This window comes from Photinus pyralis, unplaced genomic scaffold (assembly GCF_008802855.1).
Source record: "Photinus pyralis isolate 1611_PpyrPB1 unplaced genomic scaffold, Ppyr1.3 Ppyr1.4_LG1, whole genome shotgun sequence".
In the NCBI taxonomy this organism is placed as follows: Eukaryota; Metazoa; Arthropoda; class Insecta; order Coleoptera; family Lampyridae; genus Photinus; species Photinus pyralis.
In genome coordinates, this window is record NW_022170249.1 from 46,516,973 (window position 1) to 46,534,178 (window position 17,206).

The window sequence follows — 17,206 nt, forward strand, 5'->3', positions numbered from 1 at the left end:
ATTGAAATGAAAATTTGTTTATGGTTCTGGTTTTAAAGGAGAAACATGATAACGAAACGCATTCCATTTGAATTAGTAGACCGTTATATCCGTATATGTCAGTTAATCATCGTGATAGGTATTTTGCTTCGGCAGAAACAGTTCTGTAAAATCTAATTTCTGGTAAAATTAAGTTGACTCTGTATCATTAGGAGACATGCAAGTCTATACGCAGTTTTTACAACACACTGTGTACGATCTAAATAAGAGTTGAGAGAATGATGGAAGTATAAACTAAGTACATTTATTAAGATAGGATATTATATATCATATATTATATAAAATATATTATATATTGCAAATGGTAACTAAGCCACCCAAATAAAGACCTGTCCAAATAGCTCAATTAAACTCGGATACTAACAAAGTCTTTTACGTGAAAATTTTGACTTTAGATATATACAATTCTGAAAAATTCAAAAATAATCTACAGCTTCTACTTTTAAATATGGTTAAAACCGGAGAGTCGAATAAGGGTACAATATAAAAATATAAATGAATAATTCCTCTATACAATATATTTACCAATTTTTATGTGAACCGGGTAATCATTTTAGACAATCCACTGAATGAAAAACTGGCTCTGTTGTAGAAAGCTAATTTTCTTTTCCAAAGATAGTATATTAATGTAAAAGGCGGACGATAACCTATCGGTTCTGTGCAACGTAGTTTTTTTGTACTCATTGTGTGAAAAGATAATGTTCCCGCATGTATTCTCGATGCACGCGAAAACGTTTTTTTCTGAAACTACTTTAGCAAAAAACTACTTTTGTCTCGAAAAAGGGTGAAGAAAATGTAATTTTCCTCCCTAGTAAGGAAAGTAAAAAACAATTACTGGGTTAATCTTAATAATGACATTTAAAATTGAGACATATATCCGGGGTATCTAGATCGTATGGCATAGCAGATTATTGAAAAAGATGCGGGTTGTATTTTTCCAATTTTCCGTCTTTATATGAAAAAAATTGAAAACTAATACGGTTGATTGGCGTAAAAAAAATTCTTCTACAAAAAACTTGAATACATTTTTGCTCTAAAATAATTTGGGGAGCCAATAATCGCATGTTATGAATTTTACATTGAAATCCATATGATGCGTTACGCAAGTCACCACCCTGTATAATGTAATCAAATTATTTTTCAGAAGTGAGAAGTAGTAACAAAATTATGTTACCAACGAAACGTATTATTGTGTTACCACCTCATGATTAGAAAAACAACTAATTTACAATTGTTGACTTTTGTACGTAATTCTTTAAAAACTACACAAGATGTCAAATGTTTAATATGTGTCCAGTGCTATTTTAGTTGGTATCGTTACACACTAATATTGCCAACCAAAAATATTGTATTACCAACTTATGATTACAAAAAAATAATAATTTTGAAAATGTATAACGCATTGGTATTATTAAATATTTTTTTTGCATCTTTGAAAACAGAAATAAGTATAAAGAATTATTATTTACAATCAAAATATGTAGTTACTGCAACTGAAGATTACGTTAAACTATATAAGGAAGGGTTCTACTCCATATTTTCTAGAATATGATTCATGATTGAATACAAAAAAAGAAAAACATTCTAAAGTGGCACTTGGTAAGTACGGACAGAAGTGAAGGAAATCAGAAAAGAAGTTCAATTAATAAATCGTCATACAAAAGCCCCAACAACTTTCAAACTTAAGCGCATGGATAAAAGTTCAGGATATAGGTAGGTATATAAAAATGAAGTGAACTCGTAGAATATTTTTTTCCCATCCGGAGGTGTATAGAACCATTGAGAATTTAAATTTAAGAAATTTTCCCGTTAATCGAAAATAATGTCTTACTTCAGAGTCTCGACGTGGCAAAGAAATATTTTGACGAACTGAAGTAGATTAAACTTTACAGATACGGCCACAAAATTTAGTTGGATATTATTTGTTAATCAAAAAATTCAGCACAAAAAGATCCAATAAAATCCAATAAAAGATAGGATAGGATAGAATGCAGTCGGTTCGGTGGGCGCCCATAGAATCGTTCCATTATACTACTATATTCATTTAAAATATTCCTGGCAACATTGCTACTACTTTGCCTTTATAAGTAAATGTAGTCCAGGCATTCTTGAAAAATAGGTACCTACATATCTTTTAGAAGTAATACATACCTATTAAAAACCCGTAATTAAATTTTGTTTGTAATAATACTTAAAGTTGCAAAAGTCCTTGATGTCGTGCTCTCAGATCGTCGACAGATTTTGGTAATTATTTGCAAATACAGAAAGTTTGCGACTATAATCTCGAAAGAAGGAAAGTTTACAAGTTACGTAATGTACCTAAGCACTCCGTAGACAAATTACGCTTTTAAGATAATCAAATAATTAGCAATATTTGAAAATTATACAAGTTATTAAACTCCAATTAGAACTTTAACGTTAACTTTCAAACAAAAAAGAACATTTTTCTCTATTTCGGCCATTAGTGGAAACAAATGTGAGTTTATCTTGGGATCTTTAATTGTGAAAGGTCGAGCTTTGTGCTTGTTCCTATCAGCCTAAAGTGCCTTTGCTAGTTATGATGGACGACTCGAATTAAATAGTATTAACGAGATTAAAAGCTGCTTCTTTGAAATTACCGACCACGTAATTTGCGATGGAGAATCAAACGAAACCAAAATTGTTGACCTGACGTAGAGCTTAACATGTCTAATGTGCACAATCACCACGTGAACAACCAATTATTATGACTGGCTAATTTCTTTTTGTAGGATCGTTTATCTTTACTCTTCCTTCCTTTCTAAATACAGACCCCCCACCACAAAACCTAATATAATGAAAAATAAACTTTACCTCTTTTTCCGCTCGCCACCCGATGTTTACGTCTTCTGTGGTGATCTGAAATAAGAAAAATAATTTTAGGAAAACAATCCCTGTTGGTATCGGTATATCCAAAAAAAGTTGCGCTACTGTCATAAAAGCACGTTCCGAAATTAATTAAACAGAAGGGCTTATGTTTCCTAACGTAGGTAGTTGAGCAGTTTAACTTTTATGAAACCAATTTCATCCACTTCAACGTGTAAAGGGATGCAGTATACAATTTTGTTTTAGCTTAAAAGAGTTTTCGGCGTATTCTTAACATTTTTATGTAGTGGGTTGGATTACGTGCTGTTCTTATATTCTGCTTTTGCCTGCTTGTAGGATTAAAAGTGCGAATGAGGTTTTTATGTTATTAGTTAAACTTCTTTCTTTCAATTCCGCCTAGGGTGGATCAATTGTCTTCTAAAGGGTGCAATTAATGGATGGCTCTATGATTCAAAACAAATGTTAATTAACGCTAGGTACTGAAATAAAGGAAAGGAGGTTCGAAATTTCTAATTTATATTTCGTCGTGTGAGCCTTCAAGCGTTTACAGTTGATTCAATTTTGACGATAATTAGGTAGATGTATGCGTATTTCCGACCAATCACGCGTTTCATGTTTAATTGCACTTACCCAACTGTCACCGAAAATGGTGGGGAAATGTTCACAGTGAGGGAGTAATCAAACTTTAGGGCTCATTAAGTGTCATGTAGTCAAAACTATCGCATTCTTCATCCACCCCTTTATAGCAATGCCTAGACAGTTTCCCAAGTTAAGATAAAACCACCGAAAGCTCTTACTCAATGATAAAACTTACAAGGTGCGTTAGAGGTTCAATCAATGCGGATTTTGAGTAAATGTCAGTTTTTAAAATAATTCTACAACTTTAATGAGTTATCGTTTTCTAATGGGCCATCTTTTTCCCATTTCAATTTTCCTCTAAAGCTCAATTTGCACAAGACCATATGCTATTAAAATTTATGGCATAATTCTCAGTTTGTACAAGAGTAAAATATTTCCGGTTAGAGATTCCGTTTTATAGGGCAATTTATTTTATTTTGTTGGATATTATTCCCCTTATTTATAGGGTGTTTCTTTAAGAGACACAGTGCCCGTTAGTTCAATCTTATCTTAACAAAAATTTATTATCTTTGGGTACGTTGCAATGTTGTTCCTTGATCTAAAGCGGAGCACCAAAGAGAAATTATTTAAGATGTTATCAGCGTAGTACCATATCAAACTCTCAGGCACTTTATCATTTTAAAGATTTGGTTTATTAGTTCTTCTAGAGAATAAGGAGAATTTATAACCAAATTTTATGGCGTTCCTAATTTATATGTTCCTTTTATCTTCAGTTAATAAAGTGTTAAAACGGTGTCTGGATTTGTTAATACAATTGTTTAATAAAAAGGGGGCATGATGAACGATTTAGGTACTTTTAACCCTCTTTACCTTTATATTCAGTAGACGTTATTAAGTTATTAACAAGGGAACAAGGGAAAAATGTTGAACGAGCAATTATAATACCGCAGTCACTATGGAAATATGGAGGCGAGAACAAAAATAGAGACAGGGTGAAATGCAAGAAGTATAAAGGTACTTGGTGTGCAATATAACGTTTTTGCATCAAATTTGAAAGTTAGAATTACAAACGAGATTCAACCCCATTTACACAAACGCCATGCTAGATTTTGAAGATGATTTGTATAACGGATCAAATTTTATGATGAAAGAGACGTTGCTACATTGTTATGAATGTAGAATGTAATTAAAGATGGCATTTGGTTAAAAAAAATATAGAGAGATTTGCTAATTGTCAACGTGTCGTCACGTCATATCACTATTGTTTATAAAAATAAACTTTTACCCAAAATCGTCCTGAAACCTTCATTTTCATGCCTACTTTCTGTCAGGAAAGTTTGGTTTCCATGACAGAGACAGATCAGACTACTTTTCCGCCACCTGTCACTTTACCGGCCGCATCTGTGACATTGCTAAACGTCTATAGCGACTCTTGTCATCACTGACAGATTGACATTAACCAAAAGTTATATATAAAGATTGAAATTTTATATTAAAATACGATTTCCGGTCAAATTTAATACAAAACTCGTCAGTAAAGTGACATTTAAAGACAGTCAATAGTATTGTTAACATCTGTGTCTATAATGTCAGTGTGCGGTGGAATTATTTTCCTCAGGATTGATGCGCAGGAGAAACTTAAATACCATATCAATGGCATATGGAACTCCTGATCCGTCATCTATTACAGGTAATCCACTTTGTAGCCAAATATTATCGGAAAGGCGAATATTTAGGATTTCTTCAAGAGAGTTTTATCATAATTCTTCAAGGTGTTTGTGGGTTTCCAAGAAGGTGAACATCGAAGAAAGTAAGGATATGGATGCTCGAAGTAAGAAGAAAGCGCAGTCCGAAGGGAGTAAGAAAAGACGTGATGAGAGTCAGTTGAAAATCAGTGTATAAACCTTCCTTTTTTACCAAAAATCGACTACACCAAAATTTCTCGGGAAAACACTTTTTCTTATTAATTTTGGTGCGTAGAATCCAAAACAATTCGTACCTTTTCGATCAGACCTCAATCAAAAGTTATAGGCTAGAAACCAATTTCGAAAGAAAATTCAAAGGGCTGTAACTTTTGAACTAGTAGCCCAATCTTGGAACTGTTTGAAATTATGGATTCTACAGGCCACATTCTATAAGAACATTTTTTTCCGGGTCCATCTGAGACAATTTTTTTTTCGGGGCTCAAAAAAAGGCAGTGTATAACCTTCCTTTTTTACCAAAAATCGACTACACCAAAATTTCTCGGGGAAACACTTTTTCTTATTAATTTTGGTGCGTAGAATCCAAAACAATTCGTACTTTTTCGATCAGACTTCTCAATCAAAAGTTATGACTAGAAACCAATTTCGAAAAAAAATTCAAAGGGCTGTAACTTTTGAACTAGTAGCCCAATCTTGGAACTGTTTGAAATTATTGATTCTACAGGCCACATTCTATAAGAAAATTTTTTTTCCGGGTCGATCTGAGACAATTTTTTCTTCGGGGCTCAAAAAAAGGCAGTGTATAACCTTCCTTTTTTTTACCAAAAATCGACTACACCAAAATTTCTCGGGAAAACACTTTTTCTTATTAATTTTGGTGCGTAGAATCCAAAACAATTCGTACTTTTTCGATCAGACTTCTCAATCAAAAGTTATAGACAAGAAACCAATTTCGAAAGAAAATTCAAAGGGCTGTAACTTTTGAACTAGTAGCCCAATCTTGGAACTGTTTGAAATTATGGATTCTACAGGCTACATTCTATAAGAAAAATTTTTTCCCGGGTCGATCTGAGACAATTTTTTTTCGGGCCTTAAAAAAAAGGCAGTGTATAACCTTCCTTTTTTACCAAAAATCGACTGCACCAAAATTTCTCGGGAAAACACTTTTTCTTATTAATTTTGAGGCGTAGAATCCAAAACAATTCGTACTTTTTCGATTAGACTTCTCAATCAAAAGTTATGGACTAGAAACCAATTTCGAAAGAAAGTTCAAAGGGCTGTAACTTTTGAACTAGTAGCCCAATCTTGGAACTGTTTGAAATTATGGATTCTACAGGCCACATTCTATAAGAAAATTTTTTCCGGGTCGATCAGAGACAATTTTTTTTTCGGGGCTCAAAAAAAGGCAGTGTATAACCTTCCTTTTTTCCTTTTTTACCAAAAATCGACTGCACCAAAATTTCTCGGGAAAACACTTTTTCTTATTAATTTTGGTGCGTAGAATCCAAAACAATTCGTACTTTTTCGATCAGACTTCTCAATCAAAAGTTATAGGCTAGAAACCAATTTCGAAAGAAAGTTCAAAGGGCTGTAACTTTCAAACTAGTACCCCCTCTTGGAACTGTTTGAAATTATGGATTCTACAGGCCACATTCTATAAGAAAATTATTTTCCGAGTCGATCTGAGACAATTTTTTTTTCGGGCCCCAAAAAAGGCAGTGTTTTGAAATCTTGTGCTTTCTTCCGAAGGATTGTTTTAATTGCTTCACTAGTGAGAGGTGCACCAAGTACAGTTGAATTCGATGGTTCCAAAATTTGGATCCCAGGAGCAACTTGTTACCTGAAACCATAAAACAATTTTTTGGGCAGTAAAAGTTTACTTAAAAATAATGACTGATTAGAAACTAGTTGTCAGGTAAACTCCTTGACTTTCGGACTACTTTTAATAGACATTGCAATTATCCTTGGTCATAGTATAACATTTAGAAAGTGCTCTCTACCGCCTTTATTTTGAAGCCGACTAAAAAAGTATAGAAGCCTTTTTTTTAGATCTCATCAAGACACATCTTTTTTGTAATTCAACTTCTCAAAAACAAAGGAACTCTCAAAAAATTGTAATGAACTTTTTTGTAGAGTTTTTTAAGCCATTTTGGCCAATGTATGCGAAAAAAACTAAAACAAATTTTGTCAAGCCGTTATGGCTATTTTAAACTTTTGACACTATCAACATTCAACAACCATGAAGATGGTTATGAAGCAAAACCAAAATAGGACGTTTTCGCTTCCCCATATCACCCTATAGGCACCCCAAATTTCTTTAAAATTTAACAGACGTTGGCTAATAAAGTTAATAACTACTGCTTGTTGAAAGGAAGAAAATTTTTGCAATGAAACGTTACTAATAGTTTCGACAAAGTTGCCTCACTAAAAACAGAAAAATTAGAGCTTAGAAATTGTACACAATAACATACACATAATAGAAAGAGGTTTACGCATACCTAACTTTGAACACGAAATGAGTTTAGGCCTGTGCCTTCCATATTTTTCAAGTACAGCGAAATGTTGTTTATTAAATTCGGGGTGAGTGTTGTTTTGCCTGTATTGGGTTGTTCAAGAGAAGCTCTCAAAATTTGCATATTAATAAGTTAACGTGAATTAAATCCTTACTTTTATTACAAGACCATTCACTTAGAACCACTACCGATTTCGGTTTCGGTAATTCACACGATGCTCAATATAATATGACATAGTTACCTATTACAGACTCGTATTGTAACTAGGGACGCAATTAGTGATTTACCCTCGGCTTATAGCTAGTATTGAGGACTGAAAAGCAATTTCAGCATTTGAAATAAATAAAGGTAAAACCAATATATTTCTGTAAATATTTGTTTCAATTGACCATTGATTACGTTTTACGTTTTATGTAGAACTTGTAAATTAAAATTTAATTTTTCAGTGCATTGAACTAAATTATTTCGAATAAAGCGTTTGATGTAGAAATCAGTTACCGATAGGTGGATATATACCGTTTATCGATTTCGTAAAAGCTAAAATTGACTTTAAAAAAGCCTACGATAAAGAAAAGAAATGTACGAAGCACTCACGGAGTTGGAAATAAGCGGAAAGTTAAAGAATATGATACAGGCAACATTAGCAAACGCAGAGAGAATAAAGAATGATATATCCGAAAAAATTACAGTAAAAAAGTGCGCAAAACATCAAAATCATAAGCGGCTAAATTTCAGCGTCCACCATAAAAAAAGCAACGGTGCATGTCTTTCTCTGCTATATAAAACATTCTTCCCTCTCCCAGTATCCGTCTCTCCTCTACTTGAATTTGCGTTTTCGAAATTAAATATCTGCGTTTTCTTTCCGCCGAAACGTGCTTATCTTCAAACTAATTAGCTTATGCAGCGACAACAAATTTCCAAACGTGCATTTTTTTTTCTAAATGAAGAATAAAATAAAACCAAAATTCTATTATTTATACAAAATTAGACATCATTAAGTAAATAATTCTAAATAAAATCAACAATGACTTCAAATTCATACTAAATGATCGGGATTGTATTCAACTCAAATTAATTAATTGAAATTAGACACATACAGGATGACCCAACATTACTGCAAGTAAATGAATCGTCGGCATGTCGTAGTTTATACAACAGAATTTACCCACCACATGGACTGCAAGTTATAAAATTCCCTTCCAAGGGTAGATCTTTGGAACAAATTGCGCATTGTCCATTTTGCAACCGTATCACGTCCGACTGTCACAATACCGCATATACGAATGGTACATAAGTACACATCGTATCTATGTACTATTGCGAACTTGGTAATTATAAGAGATACAAGGTCGGTTATTAGGGGGGCTTTTTTTACGCTGATTAAAATTGTGAAAACAGAACAACAATTGCCAGTCGCATACTCGAACTATCGACAAAAACGAACTTTTTTCTAATGGAACACCCATTTTTCGTTTGTCGATATCAGTACGAGTTCATTAGGTGTTATTGGAGCAACAAATATTCCTTTCCGATACCTAAGCTAAAAGGAAGCCCTTCCTTTTTCTAAAATTAGTGATCTAATTACAGTATCGCCACCAAGGGCTTTTTCTAATACCCTTTCTGTAGGTATTCGATAAATAAGTTATATAAATATTGCTATAATCCTTTGAAACAGTCAGGTAACATGTGGAATATAAATAGCGTAAAATTTAGAACCAGCAAACGTAAGCAAATCTCTCGCATAGCGAACGGGAAACTCAATATTAGGTATTTCTAATAATAAGAACTAATAAAAATTGTTAGTCTAACAAAGCTTCCCTTTAAAAAGGCGGTTGAAGCCACATTTCCTTTTAATGCAACAGCGCGTATCAATAACTAAGTTGAGAATATAAAAGTTCAACTGTGACTAGAATAAAAGATATTTTAATCAACGGAAACCGTATACTTCTGTAAATGGAATTCTCGACGCTATCTAAACAAACGTCTCCTAACAATCCATGGAACATTCTAAAACTCTAAAACAGTTCAAGAATAAAATCACGGGAAAATATTGGATTCTGGTCCTGGAAAACCGGAATTGGGTATATCATTATTTGGTCAAAGGCTTTTCGGCATTCGTATTCATCTCATGCCCGATGGACTAGTTAGAAACTTCTCGAAACTTGAGGGCTGCGAATAAGTTAGAAAAGCGTCATGATTTTCAGACTATAAACTCGATTTTATAGATATAGTATTCACATAACCGCTTCTCTGAAAAGAAGCAATTTCCCGGTCATTTATTACCTTGTAACATATACAACACAATTTCAGATGATACGCGCACTAATCTTACGCTTTCGTGGATTAGATAATTAAAATTAATTTTCCATTAGTGAGTAACATCATGAGTCATGACGGTAATAGCCGGCTGTAAACTATAAAGCTAATACCTCAATACGTTTTATGATTTAGACCGTTTCCAGTGATTTCAAGTAAATAACCCTCCTGAGCGCAATGGGTATTTAAATATAGCCTTTAACATTATTGAAGCCGAACTCTACTAAATTACATCAGTTTCAGCGAAGAATCCAATTTGAATATTCGAATGTTAGGCTTACGCTGATATAGATTTAAGTCTCGCAAATAAGACAAATCAATTTACTACACGGCCCTACTATTTTAAATTAATTTCCGTATCCGTTTGATATTACCTCTATACCCTTATCTACGATTTTCTTTTGGGGACTTTCTAAAGTGGTTGTGGTTTTAAGCTACGCAAACCCAGTTCGTTTCTTATCGCAGAAAATTATACCTAATGAACATCGACCTTATTTACTGAACGCATAGTCGATTGTAAAATGGATTCAACGAACAACAGCCAAATGGAAATGCCATTCATTTTATAGCGCAGTGGTAAGAATTCAAGTGCACGTAGATTCATAAAGACTTTGTAATCAGCAGCGAAAGACGATAATTATACTCTAATTTCAGTAAACCAATTAGACAAAAAAACTCTCTATAATTTATATCTCGGCCACGCGATGACAAATCACCTTGCATGAAATGCACACAGGTGCAGATAGTATTGTTCAGCACACCATTAATATTAGTACCCGTTCAAATAAAACGTTGTTACGATGAATAATACATTGTGTATTAAGTGATAAAGATGATTTATATGCATATTTATAAATCTCCACGCTCCCCAGATCTAAAGAAAGAAAAGGCAGGGTGAAAATTACTAATTAACGAATATATATGGGCGAGGTTTATAAGTTTGTACAGGGAATTGCTTTTGCTATGTTTTTGTATTTGGAAAAGCGTTCTCCACAGTAATTTGTATGAAACACGTTTTTATGTGCGAATTCATCTGGCTTTTTGAGTTCATATCAATTTTTGAAGATAAATTTTCTTTTTTATGTATATTACGTTGGTCAATGAAGTACCTAATACATAATTATATTCTTTTCACTCGAATACTTACGAAAGTAATTTAAAACATGCACGAATAGCGAAATTGTTCATTCTGTGGATGTGCGCTGTTGCACCTGTTGTTTCCACTAATCTTGATATATAAGATCTTAATATACAGGGTGTCACATATAAGGATGAAAAAAAATTGGGTGGTAGAGGGGATCGAAACAAGCACTTTTTCCAAAGGTTCCAACGTGTTTCGTTTGGAAGCCACCCTAAAAAAATGAAATTTACATTTCCTCTTTAATTTTTTTGTCAGAAATATATAAGAGTTAGAAAGACTAGTGACACGTCATTGAATGGGTTTTGGGGTATGTCCTTTCCAGTTTTGCAAACAAAATTTCATGTCATCATAATCGAAAAGTGGCGGCCTTGCAATTGCGCCATGCTTCGGCCTATTAAATATTTTATGTCATACTTGATTATTATTCAGTTATAATAATCCTAAATCAAGATACATTAAATGACAAATAATGCACTCCACCATGACAACCCCAATTATACGTAGCAACGGGCGTTATTTCTATAACGCCCAAGGGCGTTATTTCTGTAAATCCTATAAATATGGAATAATGAATCTGTACACACTTTTTATTTTCAACAACTGAATAAAACGAACTGTGTTGATGTCGCATTATCCTACTGTTATTTTGAAGTAAAAAAGAACAATTCTGGGACTGTCCAGGGAACACCGCACCAGCTTGGCCCAGACCCATACATTTTCTTTCCTCTTTGTAGATCAGATACTGCGGATCAGGTGCTTCTGTAAGGAAGGCGACTATCTGTTCGCAAGTAAGGATTTTTGATTTTTTTGGACGATAGCTTTCCTGAACTTGTTTTAAATACCCTTTGTAGATGCACAAATTTTTCGAAACTCTTAATCTTCTTCTTTACCATTAACTCTTTATACGTATAGCATTGAAAATTTCGTCCAAAGCGAATTGGGAGAAAATGACTCTGAGTGTAAATCACCTTTCCGTTTAATGACTAATAAAATTACTTAAACATACCGACTCTTGGAAGTAACCCAATATAACGGTTTCGTTTATTGTCTCCACAGAATTACTCACCATCCATTTTGCAAAAATAGCGTACTCTTTTTCATAAGAGGATTTCGATTTTTGTGGCACTATGGCTTCATTCGCTTTTGCGGCTCGCGCAAGAACGTGTGCCGGTAAATGAGACGCTTCGTCTGTCATTTTTCAGACAGTTTTTAGAATGTTTGACTTTGACAAATATAATATCTATCTCCATAGTTACGACCTCGGTTACGACCATGGATAACTTAATTTTGATGATTCTCATTATCTTCTCTTTTAATCATCTGGCACCGCTAATTCTTGGAAAATCATCAAGTATGACATAAAACGTTGAAGGCACCACGGGCGTTATGAACACAACGCCCACGGTCAACGTATAACCCTCGGGCCGAAGGCCCTCGGGTTCTACACTGTTGACCTGGGGCGTTATTTAGTTCATAACGCCCTTGATACCTTAATAACTAAAATAACGTTTGTAAGCGACAAACTAATACGTATAATGAACAATAATCTTAATGCATGTTTAATCCGAATCTATACGATTTAATCTGTATATTAGTCAATTTTGAAGACACGTCGACGGTTTTAATGCTATATTTTCTTTTAAATAGAGAAATGTGTTTTAAACAATTGTGAGGTATGCGTTACGCGTGACGACCACAGAATATAGACTCGTACGCTATATTCTGTGGCGTTACGCATAAGTTGATTTTATTCCCATCCAAAACATAGAGGGGATTTACGATAATTCAACCGTTTTAACCGGATTGGTAGAAATCACCATAGAAACAATTGTGGCAATAATTGTAACCATAGCAAAATCTACCAACTCGGTTTAACCGGTTGAATTATCGTAAATCCCCATAGTGCAAACCGAGCAATAAGAAGTACTCACTTCAACAAAGAAGAGAGAAAGACCCTTGAGAATGAGATGAGGGCACATCTTTCAAAAATACGACAATAATATTAAGGACCAAAAAGCGAACACCATCAGCGCCATAAGTTCACATTTTATCACCAGATTCCTTCATATTTTATAATAGTAACTTTTGGATTTTTTGCTTTAGTCTTTACTAACTGTAAAATATCAAACAAAAAAGTAGTAATAGAGGTGCCGGCTAATTAAGTAAGTGCCATTAACAGTAGCTAAATTATTGTGCTGTGTTGCAGTACACTTCTGATGAAGTCGTGAGGGGGTCTCAAAAAAAACGCCCTTAATTAATTTGAATTTTGTGACAAATCATAGTTTTTTAGGCCGTTAGCAGGCCGCATAATTAATTAAAAGAAGTTTACATTTTTGGTCAGTATTAACCGAACATGCTGTGTCGGCTTCAAGAGCCGTAACAATTTATTTTGCATTAATATCGTTTAATTTTTGCTTTTACAGTTTGCCGCGCTTTTTGGCATAGTAATTTTTAAGGCTCCGTTTAATGGCAAGGTAAGCTTTTTGTTACTTTCTGTTTCATAAATTATAGGGGAAAGGGGGATATTATTTCGCTTTCCTGTTGTTTAGTCTAATTAAGTTTGCTGGAGGCTTCCCAGACCGCATCACCACACTATTCCAGGGGCAAGGTTACCGCATCCCTTGGTGGCACCCAAGTTTATTGATTCTTTTTTTCTTCTTAATAAAAGTTCATTATTTATTAACTTTCCCTTAAATTCTAAAGCTCACCGTTGGTGTGTGAACTACCGAAGTTCGTCGCAATGGTAAATTCGCAACAAGATAAGCAACTATACTGATGGCAATTCGATCACGTCGTAGGAATATGTAGTTGGGCCCAATTTTGTTCTAGATTGTCGACGATTCGATTATTGAATAATCGACGTACGTGATTATTTTACTACACAGTATGGAATAACGATTTTTCAAAAATGAGAAACAGACAACAATCTCTACAATCAGTTTCATTTTATTAAGCTAAGCTCATGAAGACTAGGAGAGTAAGTTATTCTTTGTTTTAATGTGAGACTGCATCCCTTCAAATGTCCCGATTACATCAGTATTTGAGCTGTCGTCTAATTTTACCACAGGATAACTTACTCCCCAATAGCCCCAACGACATCCACTCTTTCTAGTTAAAGATCATTATATAAGATCAGTGTTTAAACAATATGGTAGAGGGATATACATTTTTTTCTGTGCGACCAATTAGCAACAAAATTCCTTTGAAAAACAATCTGAATTTTCATTTGCAGTGTATATCTTGTAAACTTTATGTGAACTACATTCAATGTACAAAATTCAACAAAACATTATGGATAAAATGTTTAATTTTGGCTTATGTTTAAATTAAATAAAGTGGAGAGCTCTCAAGCAATTTCTATTATTTATAATAAATACCAAAGTTACTATTACCCGTTTTGTGAAAACACCTGTAGGTACCTGATTGTACTTGTCAATAACATAATGCTTTTACTATACATCAACAAAAACTACTCGGTTAACTCGAGATTTCTAAATGACAATTACCAAGCAACGAATGGTAATTATGGTTACATTTTACACTCTAGTTGTATATAAACTTGATTTAGCTCACGAATTTATGTTTTTGAAAGCAGACCTTTCAAACTGAATATTTCAGAGTTTGATTATAAAGTTTGAAATATACAATTTATTTGCGCCTTTCGCATTCAATTTACTTCTAATGCCTAAAAGATTAAATATGACAGGGAACAAGCGTCGTTGTGGTAATTTCGCTACTTTGTGCTATCCATCAACGTCAAATAAAAAGCAAGGCATTTCTATTGGTAGTATCGGCAGGTAGATGCTAATAGTCGAGCCGATCGAAAAAGTCCTAATTTCTTAATATCCGGTAAGTGTAAAAGGACGTGTTAAATTTGAAATTGCATAAAACGCTCCCCGTGGAATCTATACACTACCGCTTGGCACCAGTCAGCGGTGGTTTTTATTTAACTACACGCAGAACCTCAGTTCACCTACCGAAAAAAACAAATAATTTGAGATGAGCTAGAAGAAACAAAAGTATCTATCTTTAATTAGGGTGTAGCTTTGGAGCTGCGTTTCGCAATTCACATAAAATACATTTCTTTCCTTTTCACTGCAACTCAGAAACAAAAAAATTCCGTTTGAAAGCAGTTTTGTGTAGTCATTATCTCAAACATATTTGCGTAAACTTACTAATTAACAACAGAGGAACATTAGCCGTTTCTGAGTTATTCCAAAGCATTTTTGAATTATTGCAGATTATCCGGGTTTAACAGCTTTAGGTAAATAACTTTAAACGCAAACTTTGACGTTTAGAAACTTTCAGGTGGTATTTTGCGGTAATTGATGTATTTCTATATTTACAGAAATGATTACGGGAAATACGTTCACCGAGGGAGTTAGGGGATAAGCATTAAAGGAAAATGTCAGTATAAGGTGGGGTCAAAAGTAAAATCCCAAAGAGCTTTTATACATGTACGTATAGATAAATGCATCTGTCTTAATTGGTGTGTAAATAGTGTTCGTTCACGAAATTGCCCTAAGAAAGAAGAAAAATTGTCAAAAACTTTCTTAAGGCGGCACAAGAAAGAGACACGATAATCAATCATTATTATCTTCAAGTGGGAGATAAATAATTCTGACGGGTCGTGTTCTGCCAACCTACAGCAAATCAGCAGCTTTCTGATTAATTCCGGCTTCAACAGTAGCACAATGTCACACACGTTACCAATAAAGAAAAATCTAGTCACCTGTGTGGATGAAGTGGTCGTCTCCAACGACGTACAAAATCACCATAGCAATCAGAAGTACGAACTTGATCTTCATTGTGAGAAGGATTTCAACTACACTTGATGCAGAAACCTAAAATTGGGTTGCGCCATCACAGATCACTTTGCAGTTATTTCCTTCAAGGATCACATGTCGAGATTCTATTATCAGGGGGTCACATATCTAAACGAGTTATTTATATAAGCCGCCGAATCTAAAAACAAGTTTCGTAAAATTACTTTTTTCTGTAATTCATATCAGCAAAATGCACTAACGTGCAGATTGCATGTTGAAGTGTGGCGCATCAAGCCGAGATAATAAAAAAAGGCAATAATATGTTACAAAGACCATTCGTGTAGCGTTGTATGGAAAAGAAACGTGCATTTGCAGATTTAATTAAAAAGGACAATTTCAATACCGATATTTCAACAGAGAATATAAATTGAAAGCATGTAACAACCTGTTCTCTTTAGCTAAGGACGTTTTGCTTTTTTTATGCTTCGTAATTATTTTTGAGGAAGGCAAATTCAGATAGAAGTTGTCATGTCAACGCGAGAAGCTATGGAAATTTTACTAATAACACTAATTCCACACCGCAAAGGTGCTTTGGATCGGAAATTCCAAGTGGATTGGAATAACACGCGAATTCTGTACTTTTAACTAATATCTGTAAAACAGCGTTACAGTATGTCGACTAACGGTATTACGATAATCGTTCACTAGGGCATTTAATAAACACGCTTACAGTAGCGCGGCGTCGAGACGACTAGTAAAGCATCGCAGCCCTGCGCTTGCGGGAATCACATGAAGATTCGTTTAAATTGCGTCGAATTTTTCTGGATGTATCTCATTTATATATAATTACGTGGAAAAGACTCTTATCAGGGATAATCAAAGAGGAAAAGCGCGCGGGGATCTCAACGCAATATTTATTTAAAGCGTTAGCGACTTACAAGGTAGAACGGCTTCTCTTTATCCTTTGGAAAATGTAACACGTCGTCACTTGTAGAAGTAGAGACCAATTACGGTCTAAAAGACAATATAGCTTTATAAAGTTAGGTTATGTGTTTTACAAGATAAAATCTACACCAGCAGGAATTCTGATGTCAGTATGTCAAGTATATTGGCCCAACTCGAAAGGGGAAATTCCTTACGGTTCTTTGTGACAACAAATAAATCTAACTTCACTGCAATTGCAAAGACTGTCCTGTCAGCTTCCTGATATAGGGGCAATTCGGAGCATTGAAATCCGTACGTTTGTGCGAATACGACAAGAATTCGAATAATGTGTAAGTGCTAATAGCTTATATTAAAATTGGC

General features: G+C 34.2%; 1 long non-coding RNA gene across 1 annotated transcript; it reads right to left on the reverse strand.

The window, feature by feature from the left end:
• Positions 1–2,871: 2,871 nt before the first annotated feature.
• Positions 2,872–16,634, reverse strand: LOC116159869. The gene is made up of 3 exons (XR_004143076.1): positions 16,347–16,634; positions 15,868–16,100; positions 2,872–2,916 (listed from the first exon to the last, which is right to left on the reverse strand). It is a non-coding gene; the product is annotated as an uncharacterized LOC116159869 (long non-coding RNA).
• Between the last annotated feature and the right edge of the window lie 572 nt (positions 16,635–17,206).